This window comes from Neodiprion virginianus, chromosome 5 (genome assembly GCF_021901495.1).
Source record: "Neodiprion virginianus isolate iyNeoVirg1 chromosome 5, iyNeoVirg1.1, whole genome shotgun sequence".
Taxonomy (NCBI): domain Eukaryota; kingdom Metazoa; phylum Arthropoda; class Insecta; order Hymenoptera; family Diprionidae; genus Neodiprion; species Neodiprion virginianus.
The window spans coordinates 1,162,639-1,176,802 of record NC_060881.1 but is presented as its reverse complement, the minus strand read 5'-3'; the positions used below and the strand labels follow the sequence as shown (position 1 = coordinate 1,176,802).

Below are 14,164 nucleotides of genomic sequence, written 5' to 3'. Positions count from 1 at the left end.
AGAATTATATTGTAGGCACGTAATAAACCCTGTATATTCAACGAATAAGGAGCTGTATCGTGACTCGCATTGCTCGTGAATTTTTTCCCAAATTCAAATCTCATCTGCAAAAATAACAGCGAGGCTTCGCGTTACAATATACACGGGTACATGCATATATACTCGCGTATATGCATATACGGGAGGGAAAAATTTTTACACTCATGCTCCTTGTTCGTCGCGGGGTGAGAAAAATGAATTGATCGGTTTGGAGGAAGAAAAAAAAAAAAAAAAGAACAAATCGACATGTCGAAAAAAACAGTAGAGAGCATGCGATTAGCTTTTTATCATATAAAAAATAATCGAGAATAATACGTTCCTGTTGGGAGAACGTCTCGATTAGAAGAAGCGCAGAACGAAACAAAACAAGAAAAACAAAAAAAAAAATAATTAAATATTAGTGGACGCATCCACGAGTCTAGATACTTTTTCACGAATTTTAATACTGAAAGATTATTCATTCTAAATATATATATATTATATTATCTATCATATTATTATGTGTAATCATTGTCGATTAACGTATATATATATATATATATACACATATATATACACATATATATTGTAGGTAGATAGATGTAATTTTTTACAACACAAGGAAACAAAATAATAATAATAATAATAATAATAATACACACACACACGTAAGTGCAGCCGGCATTAGCGACCCCCTGTTAAATTTTTCACTATATTATTAGCTAAATGGGCTGATTATTATAATCGTATACCTATACAATTAAATATAACGTGAAAACAGCATCCCTCCAAAAAATGTAATCACACGTGTCGAGTAACCCTTTAGATCCTGCAATATGAAATAATCAATATAATTACAATATCAAACCATATATTATAAAACTACTACTGTATTATTATTACTATCGTTATATTGATGTGAATTTCTACTGATTCATATTCAGAATGATGAGAAATTTCGAGCGATAGATGGCTGATTATTATTCCCGCATGTAAATTCGGAGCAAGCATTGGATTAATGATGAATAACTGGGGACATGCGTACATGCTGTTGCGGGAAATGAATCAGTAAGTGAATATGACACGCATTACCGAAAAATGAAGGCGAACACGCGTGATCGCGTTATCGAGAGATGGCTGAAAATTGAAATACGCGGGATGACTAATAATAATAACAATCATAGTGGTAACAACAACAACAACAACAACAATAATAATAACGACAAAAATTGCATAAAACAAAAAAAAACAAAACAAAACAAAAACAAAAAAAAAAACACATTTCACGACGCGATAATAATATTTTAAAAGAAAAGTAATAATAGTAAAACGAATAGTAATAATTGCTTTTTGAATTGTTGCTCGTTTATTTGATGTTGATGTATCTATAACATAACTTCTATATGATCTATCTATGATGAATATAATATCCCTACAATAATGTTACACAGTATTTCTATAAAACATACCCGTAAAATAATTTATTGTGTGACGTTGAATACAGACAGTATGATTAATAATAATAATTACAATAATAATAAAAACAACAATATTTATAATAATAATAATAATAATGATAATAATAATTTTACATACTACCTTACACTGCAGTTTACGTAGAGATGTTTCAGCGTATCCGTAATACGAATTGTATAGATTTAAATATCGTTCAATAAGGGACTGCATATGTATTATATGACGAACGTATTATAACTCTGCAGGCAAAACAATTTTCAGTCACTTAAATACCACAGAAATTTCGATACTAAAGAATATCGTATGTGAATAATAATATTAATAATAATAATAATAATATTAATAATAATATTAATAATAATAGTAATAATAATAATAATAACAGCAACAACAACAACATCAGTAACAATAATGAATAATAATTATATCGGTATTACAAACGAAAAAAATTATGACGACGACGACGACGATGATGATGATAATAATGCATTGTTTAAACTATGTTTTCATGAGATCTGCATACGTATTCATGCAATAGAATATTCTAACTGTATAACAGTTCTGAGAGTCCGTACGAGCGAAGTTTTTTGTTTTTTTTTCTTCATCTTGCGTGTTACAGAAATACGCGTATAAACCTAACTCCAAGAATCCATACAATAATACAACAAGTCACGTTACCTTGTACATCGTGATACGTATATTAGTTTAAATGGCCGATGTTTAGTGTAGTGCTTTAATTGATTTGTTGATTAATTGATTAATGGCTGTGCCCAATGTACGTATGCAATTGTCGACTCTGCTCCGTTGATAGGCTGAAAAAGAACCGATTGATATGACGGGCGTGAAATTGATAACTTCTGGAAGGAATTGGCGAGAATATTAACGATTTGTACTAAATCGAGGTATTTGTCATTTGCAGAAAAGTGTTAATATCGATACGTTGACACCCTGGAATGACACTATAAGGGGGCAGAGGAACCAGTAACCATGTCACATGTCTCAAAAACAGCGCAGCTACACCTTGTACATGATCTTAAATGATAGATTTATGATAGTTATATTTAAATTAATAATTATTGTAATTAATTTTCGCAATATATTCCATTTCACGGAATGGAGATGTAAGTAAGGTGGTTAAAAAGAAAATCCGGCATCATTAATTGCGGTGTTTGTATCGATCAAATGTATTGTTTTCAATGTTGTATAATAACAATTGGATCGGAGGTATCATCATGCGCAGGACGCAGTAAGCCAATTTAATATATTATCACAATGATACGTATTTAATATAATATATAGACATTATTGTATCGATACCTATTCTAATTCTGATTCAAACATCAGACATACGATATACATAACATATATTTTCACCGCAAAGTGTCCTGCATTCTGCGCAGGGGAATAAAAAGAACTTCGAATAACATTTGCACCGAGAATATTGACGGTGGACTCGTGTTTCGTTGTCTACCGGTAAAATCTTATTTCTAACACTTGAAACATTGCGAATGAAGTATCGTTAATTTAAAATTAATATGTAATAAAAATTTAGATGAACGGTAAATTTATTTCAACATTCCGATGAAATTATTTTTCATCATTGTACGCCATAAATGCGAAACGCGCATCGATCATAATCTGTGAGTGCAGATGTTATTCGCGAGTACAGGAAAGATTTATTTTACTACGTATAGTAAGGAATTGATGAAGAATCGTTGTGAAATTTCTTATTAAACAGTCGATCGATGATCTATGCGCTTAGAAAAACAAAAACGGAGGAAAATGAATCGATAAAAACCATTTAATTAAAAATCCTGTAATTTTGTTTAATCGTCTTGACGTTAATAAGATTGGAATGTTTTAAAATGAAAATTTTCATGCTATACTTGCATCAAAGTACGTATACGTGAAATCGGGAGAAAAATATTATCAGGCAATTAAATATACGGCTGTCATTGACTATGAATTACTACATACACCGATATGGAAGTATGTAACCTATGAAATTTCTCTCTCTCTCTCTCTCTCTCTCTCTCTATCTATCTCTCTCTTTCTTTCTGTACGGTACGACATTCTAAATTAACATCAAGACGAGGAGGAACAGACAAGTCTCTGGTCTTGAATGAAAATCTTGAAAATCGACAGAATGTAGGCTCACGCGTTATTATTCGCCCGCATACAGGATGATTAAAGCAAAATAAGAAGGAAAAAAAACCCAAAAAAAAAAAAAAAACCAAAAAAAAACCAAAAAAAAAAAAATAATGGACTCAATGCTAAGAATTTTCCTAATATTGTAAACAAATTTCGTGAACGTAGTTTATAGTCCCGGAATAAAAGCACTCAACGCACGCGATGAAAACTGTTCTGCGACTATCATTTGCCGGAATTGGAAAAGTTGGGTAGAAAAGTATTTTTTTCCAACTATCCGCAATTCACTGTAAAAATAACCGAATTGAGGCAAATATTCGTAAATTTACCCACCAGACATAACAAAAGTAATGAGAAATGAAAATCGTTTCTCAAGTTCTGGACGGTACTTGTATTATTCACCTGTTGTATTTCTGTGTGTAAATGAAGTCGCAGAGATTACAGTGCCGTATGAAAAAGAGATCAGAGCAAGATCTGGCCTAAATTATGTGTCATCAATGTGTTATAATTATATACTTACCTTACATCGCTAAAATACATATGCATACATATACGTATCGGTATAGATATGCGATACGTGAAACTGAAAACAATACCAGACGTACGTGTGTAAGTATATTATACATTATACCTATACCTCTATGTATATGCATATTGTATATAAATGTATATAAATATATATAAATACATATATATTTATATGCATACATATTTTATGAACTAACAAACACGTACATAATGATATAATAATATATTACTAAATATCAATAATTACCTTTTTGATTGTAAGACGTAGCAAGGAGCCGTGCGACGGTCAAGTTTATATTTCTATACTTAGTGAGAAACGGAACTTTCCATTCCGTTATAATATTGAAACATTCAAAATGAAAATGACAAAAAAAAGTAAAAACACAAAAAAAAAAGTTGAAAAAAGGGATATATATATATCATATATGTGTATAATAGTCTATAATTTTTCATATTGTTGTACGAATTTTTAAGTTTATATTAAAATGTTTTGTGCATTCATAATTAACCATTTCATGTGTATTTTGAGTGATTCATTTGCATATTACCTATACTCAGAGCCCAGCTGCCTAATCCTTCACCCTACGGTAGAAAATATATACTTAAAGGTATAGTGTTGACCATGTCCGTGATTCATTAGCCATTTAAGAAGAAATAGGAATCCAGTTGGTCACCAAAAGAGGCTGGTTATGGTTTCTGTGTCTGAAGTTACAATGCGTGAAAGCAATTGACGATTTTAGATGGTTTGGATGGTTTGGATGATACAGTGATTGAATAAATTCTTTCAAGCACTATTCCAACGTAATTTTGCGAGAGAAATCGATTGGGCGCAGTCCCAGGACGGTGCGATCAACGCATCAAAAGTTACAGCCAAAAAACGAAAACCCTAGTTTTCGACATTTTTCAGCAGGTGCTTTTTCCTCCGTAGTTTCTCTCCTGTTGGTCCCACGCTCTTTTCGCTGCGTTTTCTGAGTTCCTGGTGGTCCTATTGGTCGGAAAAGGGTCATACAAATCGATTCTAAGACGGAAAATTTTTCGGTCAAAAAAAAAGGAAGGTTAACCCCTTTGTATTTTTGGCGAAAATTTTCGCGATTTTCAAAAGTGCTGGAATAAATTCTTTCTGACACTAATCCGACGTAATTTTGCGATAGAAATCGATTGGGCGCAGTCCCAGGACGGTGCGATCAACGCATCAAAAGTTACAGCCAAAAAACGAAAACCCTAGTTTTCGACATTTTTCAGCAGGTGCTTTTTCCTCCGTAGTTTCTCTCCTGTTGGTCCCACGCTCTTTTCGCTGCGTTTTCTGAGTTCCTGGTGGTCCAATTGGTCGGAAAAGGGTCATACAAATCGATTCTGAGACGCAAAATTTTTCGGTCAAAAAAAAAGAAAGGTTAACCCCTTTGTATTTTTGGCGAAAATTTTCGCGATTTTCAAAAGTGCTGGAATAAATTCTTTCTGACACTAATCCGACGTAACTTTGCGATAGAAATCGATTGGGCGCAGTCCCAGGACGGTGCGATCAACGCATCAAAAGTTACAGCCAAAAAACGAAAACCCTAGTTTTCGACATTTTTCAGCAGGTGCTTTTTCCTCCGTAGTTTCTCTCCTGTTGGTCCCACGCTCTTTTCGCTGCGTTTTCTGAGTTCCTGGTGGTCCTATTGGTCGGAAAAGGGTCATACAAATCGATTCTGAGACGCAAAATTTTTCGGTCAAAAAAAAAGGAAGGTTAACCCCTTTGTATTTTTGGCGAAAATTTTCGCGATTTTCAAAAGTGCTGGAATAAATTCTTTCTGACACTAATCCGACGTAATTTTGCGATAGAAATCGATTGGGCGCAGTCCCAGGACGGTGCGATCAACGCATCAAAAGTTACAGCCAAAAAACGAAAACCCTAGTTTTCGACATTTTTCAGCAGGTGCTTTTTCCTCCGTAGTTTCTCTCCTGTTGGTCCCACGCTCTTTTCGCTGCGTTTTCTGAGTTCCTGGTGGTCCTATTGGTCGGAAAAGGGTCATACAAATCGATTCTGAGACGCAAAATTTTTCGGTCAAAAAAAAAGGAATGTCAACCCCTTTGTATTTTTGGCGAAAATTTTCGCGATTTTTAAAAGTGCTGGAATGAATCCTTTCTGACACTAATCCGACGTAATTTTGCGATAGAAATCGATTGGGCGCAGTCCCAGGACGGTGCGATCAACGCATCAAAAGTTACAGCCAAAAAACGAAAACCCTCGTTTTCGACATTTTTCAGCAGGTGCTTTTTCCTCCGTAGTTTCTCTCCTGTTGGTCCCACGCTCTTTTCGCTGCGTTTTCTGAGTTCCTGGTGGTCCAATTGGTCGGAAAAGGGTCATACAAATCGATTCTGAGACGCAAAATTTTTCGGTCAAAAAAAAAGGAAGGTTAACCCCTTTGTATTTTTGGCGAAAATTTTCGCGATTTTCAAAAGTGCTGGAATAAATTCTTTCTGACACTAATCCGACGTAATTTTGCGATAGAAATCGATTGGGCGCAGTCCCAGGACGGTGCGATCAACGCATCAAAAGTTACAGCCAAAAAACGAAAACCCTAGTTTTCGACATTTTTCAGCAGGTGCTTTTTCCTTCGTAGTTTCTCTCCTGTTGGTCCCACGCTCTTTTCGCTGCGTTTTCTGAGTTCCTGGTGGTCCTATTGGTCGGAAAAGGGTCATACAAATCGATTCTGAGACGCAAAATTTTTCGGTCAAAAAAAAAGGAAGGTTAACCCCTTTGTATTTTTGGCGAAAATTTTCGCGATTTTTAAAAGTGCTGGAATGAATCCTTTCTGACACTAATCCGACGTAATTTCGCGATAGAAATCGATTGGGCGCAGTCCCAGGACGCTGCGATCAACGCATCAAAAGTTACAGCCAAAAAACGAAAACCCTCGTTTTTGACATTTTTCAGCAGGTGCTTTTTCCTCCGTAGTTTCTCTCCTGTTGGTCCCACGCTCTTTTCGCTGCGTTTTCTGAGTTCCTGGTGGTCCAATTGGTCGGAAAAGGGTCATACATATCGATTCTGAGACGCAAAATTTTTCGGTCAAAAAAAAAGGAAGGTTAACCCCTTTGTATTTTTGGCGAAAATTTTCGCGATTTTTAAAAGTGCTGGAATAAATTCTTTCTGACACTAATCCGACGTAATTTTGCGAGAGAAATCGATTGGGCGCAGTCCCAGGACGGTGCGATCAACGCATCAAAAGTTACAGCCAAAAAACGAAAACCCTCGTTTTCGACATTTTTCAGCAGGTGCTTTTTCCTCCGTAGTTTCTCTCCTGTTGGTCCCACGCTCTTTTCGCTGCGTTTTCTGAGTTCCTGGTGGTCCTATTGGTCGGAAAAGGGTCATACAAATCGATTCTGAGACGCAAAATTTTTCGGTCAAAAAAAAAGGAAGGTTAACCCCTTTGTATTTTTGGCGAAAATTTTCGCGATTTTTAAAAGTGCTGGAATAAATTCTTTCTGACACTAAACCGACGTAATTTTGCGATAGAAATCGATTGGGCGCAGTCCCAGGACGGTGCGATCAACGCATCAAAAGTTACAGCCAAAAAACGAAAACCCTAGTTTTCGACATTTTTCAGCAGGTGCTTTTTCCTCCGTAGTTTCTCTCCTGTTGGTCCCACGCTCTTTTCGCTGCGTTTTCTGAGTTCCTGGTGGTCCTATTGGTCGGAAAAGGGTCATACAAATCGATTCTGAGACGCAAAATTTTTCGGTCAAAAAAAAAGGAAGGTTAACCCCTTTGTATTTTTGGCGAAAATTTTCGCGATTTTCAAAAGTGCTGGAATAAATTCTTTCTGACACTAATCCGACGTAATTTTGCGATAGAAATCGATTGGGCGCAGTCCCAGGACGGTGCGATCAACGCATCAAAAGTTACAGCCAAAAAACGAAAACCCTAGTTTTCGACATTTTTCAGCAGGTGCTTTTTCCTCCGTAGTTTCTCTCCTGTTGGTCCCACGCTCTTTTCGCTGCGTTTTCTGAGTTCCTGGTGGTCCTATTGGTCGGAAAAGGGTCATACAAATCGATTCTGAGACGCAAAATTTTTCGGTCAAAAAAAAAGGAAGGTTAACCCCTTTGTATTTTTGGCGAAAATTTTCGCGATTTTTAAAAGTGCTGGAATGAATCCTTTCTGACACTAATCCGACGTAATTTTGCGATAGAAATCGATTGGGCGCAGTCCCAGGACGGTGCGATCAACGCATCAAAAGTTACAGCCAAAAAACGAAAACCCTAGTTTTCGACATTTTTCAGCAGGAGCTTTTTCCTCCGTAGTTTCTCTCCTGTTGGTCCCACGCTCTTTTCGCTGCGTTTTCTGAGTTCCTGGTGGTCCTATTGGTCGGAAAAGGGTCATACAAATCGATTCTGAGACGCAAAATTTTTCGGTCAAAAAAAAAGGAAGGTTAACCCCTTTGTATTTTTGGCGAAAATTTTCGCGATTTTTAAAAGTGCTGGAATGAATCCTTTCTGACACTAATCCGACGTAATTTTGCGATAGAAATCGATTGGGCGCAGTCCCAGGACGCTGCGATCAACGCATCAAAAGTTACAGCCAAAAAACGAAAACCCTCGTTTTTGACATTTTTCAGCAGGTGCTTTTTCCTCCGTAGTTTCTCTCCTGTTGGTCCCACGCTCTTTTCGCTGCGTTTTCTGAGTTCCTGGTGGTCCAATTGGTCGGAAAAGGGTCATACAAATCGATTCTGAGACGCAAAATTTTTCGGTCAAAAAAAAAGGAAGGTTAACCCCTTTGTATTTTTGGCGAAAATTTTCGCGATTTTTAAAAGTGCTGGAATAAATTCTTTCTGACACTAATCCGACGTAATTTTGCGAGAGAAATCGATTGGGCGCAGTCCCAGGACGCTGCGATCAACGCATCAAAAGTTACAGCCAAAAAACGAAAACCCTCGTTTTCGACATTTTTCAGCAGGTGCTTTTTCCTCCGTAGTTTCTCTCCTGTTGGTCCCACGCTCTTTTCGCTGCGTTTTCTGAGTTCCTGGTGGTCCAATTGGTCGGAAAAGGGTCATACAAATCGATTCTGAGACGCAAAATTTTTCGGTCAAAAAAAAAGGAAGGTTAACCCCTTTGTATTTTTGGCGAAAATTTTCGCGATTTTCAAAAGTGCTGGAATAAATTCTTTCTGACACTAATCCGACGTAATTTTGCGATAGAAATCGATTGGGCGCAGTCCCAGGACGGTGCGATCAACGCGTCAAAAGTTACAGCCAAAAAACGAAAACCCTAGTTTTCGACATTTTTCAGCAGGTGCTTTTTCCTCCGTAGTTTCTCTCCTGTTGGTCCCACGCTCTTTTCGCTGCGTTTTCTGAGTTCCTGGTGGTCCTATTGGTCGGAAAAGGGTCATACAAATCGATTCTGAGACGCAAAATTTTTCGGTCAAAAAAAAAGGAAGGTTAACCCCTTTGTATTTTTGGCGAAAATTTTCGCGATTTTCAAAAGTGCTGGAATAAATTCTTTCTGACACTAATCCGACGTAATTTTGCGATAGAAATCGATTGGGCGCAGTCCCAGGACGGTGCGATCAACGCATCAAAAGTTACAGCCAAAAAACGAAAACCCTAGTTTTCGACATTTTTCAGCAGGTGCTTTTTCCTTCGTAGTTTCTCTCCTGTTGGTCCCACGCTCTTTTCGCTGCGTTTTCTGAGTTCCTGGTGGTCCTATTGGTCGGAAAAGGGTCATACAAATCGATTCTGAGACGCAAAATTTTTCGGTCAAAAAAAAAGGAAGGTTAACCCCTTTGTATTTTTGGCGAAAATTTTCGCGATTTTTAAAAGTGCTGGAATGAATCCTTTCTGACACTAATCCGACGTAATTTCGCGATAGAAATCGATTGGGCGCAGTCCCAGGACGCTGCGATCAACGCATCAAAAGTTACAGCCAAAAAACGAAAACCCTCGTTTTTGACATTTTTCAGCAGGTGCTTTTTCCTCCGTAGTTTCTCTCCTGTTGGTCCCACGCTCTTTTCGCTGCGTTTTCTGAGTTCCTGGTGGTCCAATTGGTCGGAAAAGGGTCATACAAATCGATTCTGAGACGCAAAATTTTTCGGTCAAAAAAAAAGGAAGGTTAACCCCTTTGTATTTTTGGCGAAAATTTTCGCGATTTTTAAAAGTGCTGGAATAAATTCTTTCTGACACTAATCCGACGTAATTTTGCGAGAGAAATCGATTGGGCGCAGTCCCAGGACGGTGCGATCAACGCATCAAAAGTTACAGCCAAAAAACGAAAACCCTCGTTTTCGACATTTTTCAGCAGGTGCTTTTTCCTCCGTAGTTTCTCTCCTGTTGGTCCCACGCTCTTTTCGCTGCGTTTTCTGAGTTCCTGGTGGTCCAATTGGTCGGAAAAGGGTCATACAAATCGATTCTGAGACGCAAAATTTTTCGGTCAAAAAAAAAGGAAGGTTAACCCCTTTGTATTTTTGGCGAAAATTTTCGCGATTTTTAAAAGTGCTGGAATAAATTCTTTCTGACACTAAACCGACGTAATTTTGCGATAGAAATCGATTGGGCGCAGTCCCAGGACGGTGCGATCAACGCATCAAAAGTTACAGCCAAAAAACGAAAACCCTAGTTTTCGACATCTTTCAGCAGGTGCTTTTTCCTCCGTAGTTTCTCTCCTGTTGGTCCCACGCTCTTTTCGCTGCGTTTTCTGAGTTCCTGGTGGTCCTATTGGTCGGAAAAGGGTCATACAAATCGATTCTGAGACGCAAAATTTTTCGGTCAAAAAAAAAGGAAGGTTAACCCCTTTGTATTTTTGGCGAAAATTTTCGCGATTTTCAAAAGTGCTGGAATAAATTCTTTCTGACACTAATCCGACGTAATTTTGCGATAGAAATCGATTGGGCGCAGTCCCAGGACGGTGCGATCAACGCATCAAAAGTTACAGCCAAAAAACGAAAACCCTAGTTTTCGACATTTTTCAGCAGGTGCTTTTTCCTCCGTAGTTTCTCTCCTGTTGGTCCCACGCTCTTTTCGCTGCGTTTTCTGAGTTCCTGGTGGTCCTATTGGTCGGAAAAGGGTCATACAAATCGATTCTGAGACGCAAAATTTTTCGGTCAAAAAAAAAGGAAGGTTAACCCCTTTGTATTTTTGGCGAAAATTTTCGCGATTTTTAAAAGTGCTGGAATGAATCCTTTCTGACACTAATCCGACGTAATTTTGCGATAGAAATCGATTGGGCGCAGTCCCAGGACGGTGCGATCAACGCATCAAAAGTTACAGCCAAAAAACGAAAACCCTAGTTTTCGACATTTTTCAGCAGGAGCTTTTTCCTCCGTAGTTTCTCTCCTGTTGGTCCCACGCTCTTTTCGCTGCGTTTTCTGAGTTCCTGGTGGTCCTATTGGTCGGAAAAGGGTCATACAAATCGATTCTGAGACGCAAAATTTTTCGGTCAAAAAAAAAGGAAGGTTAACCCCTTTGTATTTTTGGCGAAAATTTTCGCGATTTTTAAAAGTGCTGGAATGAATCCTTTCTGACACTAATCCGACGTAATTTTGCGATAGAAATCGATTGGGCGCAGTCCCAGGACGCTGCGATCAACGCATCAAAAGTTACAGCCAAAAAACGAAAACCCTCGTTTTTGACATTTTTCAGCAGGTGCTTTTTCCTCCGTAGTTTCTCTCCTGTTGGTCCCACGCTCTTTTCGCTGCGTTTTCTGAGTTCCTGGTGGTCCAATTGGTCGGAAAAGGGTCATACAAATCGATTCTGAGACGCAAAATTTTTCGGTCAAAAAAAAAGGAAGGTTAACCCCTTTGTATTTTTGGCGAAAATTTTCGCGATTTTTAAAAGTGCTGGAATAAATTCTTTCTGACACTAATCCGACGTAATTTTGCGAGAGAAATCGATTGGGCGCAGTCCCAGGACGCTGCGATCAACGCATCAAAAGTTACAGCCAAAAAACGAAAACCCTCGTTTTCGACATTTTTCAGCAGGTGCTTTTTCCTCCGTAGTTTCTCTCCTGTTGGTCCCACGCTCTTTTCGCTGCGTTTTCTGAGTTCCTGGTGGTCCAATTGGTCGGAAAAGGGTCATACAAATCGATTCTGAGACGCAAAATTTTTCGGTCAAAAAAAAAGGAAGGTTAACCCCTTTGTATTTTTGGCGAAAATTTTCGCGATTTTTGAAAGTGCTGGAATAAATTCTTTCTGACACTAAACCGACGTAATTTTGCGATAGAAATCGATTGGGCGCAGTCCCAGGACGGTGCGATCAACGCGTCAAAAGTTACAGCCAAAAAACGAAAACCCTCGTTTTCGACATTTTTCAGCAGGTGCTTTTTCCTCCGTAGTTTCTCTCCTGTTGGTCCCACGCTCTTTTCGCTGCGTTTTCTGAGTTCCTGGTGGTCCTATTGGTCGGAAAAGGGTCATACAAATCGATTCTCAGACGCAAAATTTTTCGGTCAAAAAAAAAGGAAGGTTAACCCCTTTGTATTTTTGGCGAAAATTTTCGCGATTTTTAAAAGTGCTGGAATGAATCCTTTCTGACACTAATCTGACGTAATTTTGCGATAGAAATCGATTGGGCGCAGTCCCAGGACGCTGCGATCAACGCATCAAAAGTTACAGCCAAAAAACGAAAACCCTCGTTTTCGACATTTTTCAGCAGGTGCTTTTTCCTCCGTAGTTTCTCTCCTGTTGGTCCCACGCTCTTTTCGCTGCGTTTTCTGAGTTCCTGGTGGTCCAATTGGTCGGAAAAGGGTCATACAAATCGATTCTGAGACGCAAAATTTTTCGGTCAAAAAAAAAGGAAGGTTAACCCCTTTGTATTTTTGGCGAAAATTTTCGCGATTTTTAAAAGTGCTGGAATAAATTCTTTCTGACACTAATCCGACGTAATTTTGCGAGAGAAATCGATTGGGCGCAGTCCCAGGACGCTGCGATCAACGCATCAAAAGTTACAGCGGAAAAACGAAGAATATCAGTCGGAATTTGAATGGAAAGCGCAATGAGTACGTCTAAATTATATTCACGCATCTTTCTTGTCGAAGAATCCTAGAATTACTTGAATTTTCCCAAATCAAAGGCACACTATTGAAGTCATTCATATGTAGATATTAAATTTGCCCCAGGCTACAGAGAACGTACACTGTGGCCTCGATTCTTCGATCTTCCATCATTAACAGGACTTATAGCAGTGAGGGAACTAATCGCTCTATATCATATGGCACAATTTTCTACTTGTCACTTAGTCGGCACACAAAATCAGTGTCAGCTCAATTATCAATTATTGATTCTTCGCAACAGAAAGTATGGGATAGCAAATATATTGACAATAAATTCAATACATAATAATATCAAGTAAAGATTTTATTGAAATATAAGGAATCTGTACCAGACAGAACTAAAATTACTGTTGGATTTGGTACTATCGGGGTTCACATATTTGTTTTGTATTTTCTCAACTCTTCTGCGATTATCTTGTCGTTTTCTGATAAGAAGTTTGGGTTTTCTTGTTTACTCTATGTTTCTTTTGTAGGTGTTGCACGGGATGTGTCTATAAGTACAGAAACAAATATGAAGGTACGGGCACAGTCTATTTCAAAATTCTAAATCTAGTATGGGTTCACCTCTTGTCACCGCTCCTTAAATTTACAAATTACAAGGATATTTTTGATGTATCATTTTTTTTCATCTTTTCTTCGTTTTTCTTTTCTTTTTCCACTTCCAAAATCATCGTATGCATCGTATTTGTCTGTTTCATCGTCCATTTAAAACAACCAATAACTGAAAATACTATTTCTAAGTTGTTTTTTTTTTCACCTTTTGTCACCGCAAACTTACATACATTACAAATTGCGATGAGATTTCTTCTTCTCATCGCTCCTTTTTTCTTGTCATCCTTTCTATTTACAATTTTTACAGAGCATTTTCTAAATATACATTTAAATACATTTACGAATTTGTTCTAACTCTTCTTTCCAGGTCAGAATTCAGGAGATTATTCAAGGTATCTTCTGCACTCCTCCAAAAATGCGGGATCGAAGG

At 37.8% G+C, this 14,164-nt stretch overlaps 1 protein-coding gene across 1 annotated transcript in view; it reads left to right on the top strand.

The window, feature by feature from the left end:
• The window catches only part of LOC124306272 (protein Tob1-like), a 120,157-nt gene extending 115,465 nt beyond the window's left edge, over positions 1 to 4,692 (top strand). The window contains exon 4 of the transcript XR_006908571.1: positions 2,414 to 4,692. The gene's annotated coding sequence lies outside the window, so the exon portion shown is untranslated. The remainder of the gene's footprint in view (positions 1 to 2,413) is intronic.
• The last annotated feature ends 9,472 nt before the right edge of the window (positions 4,693 to 14,164 follow it).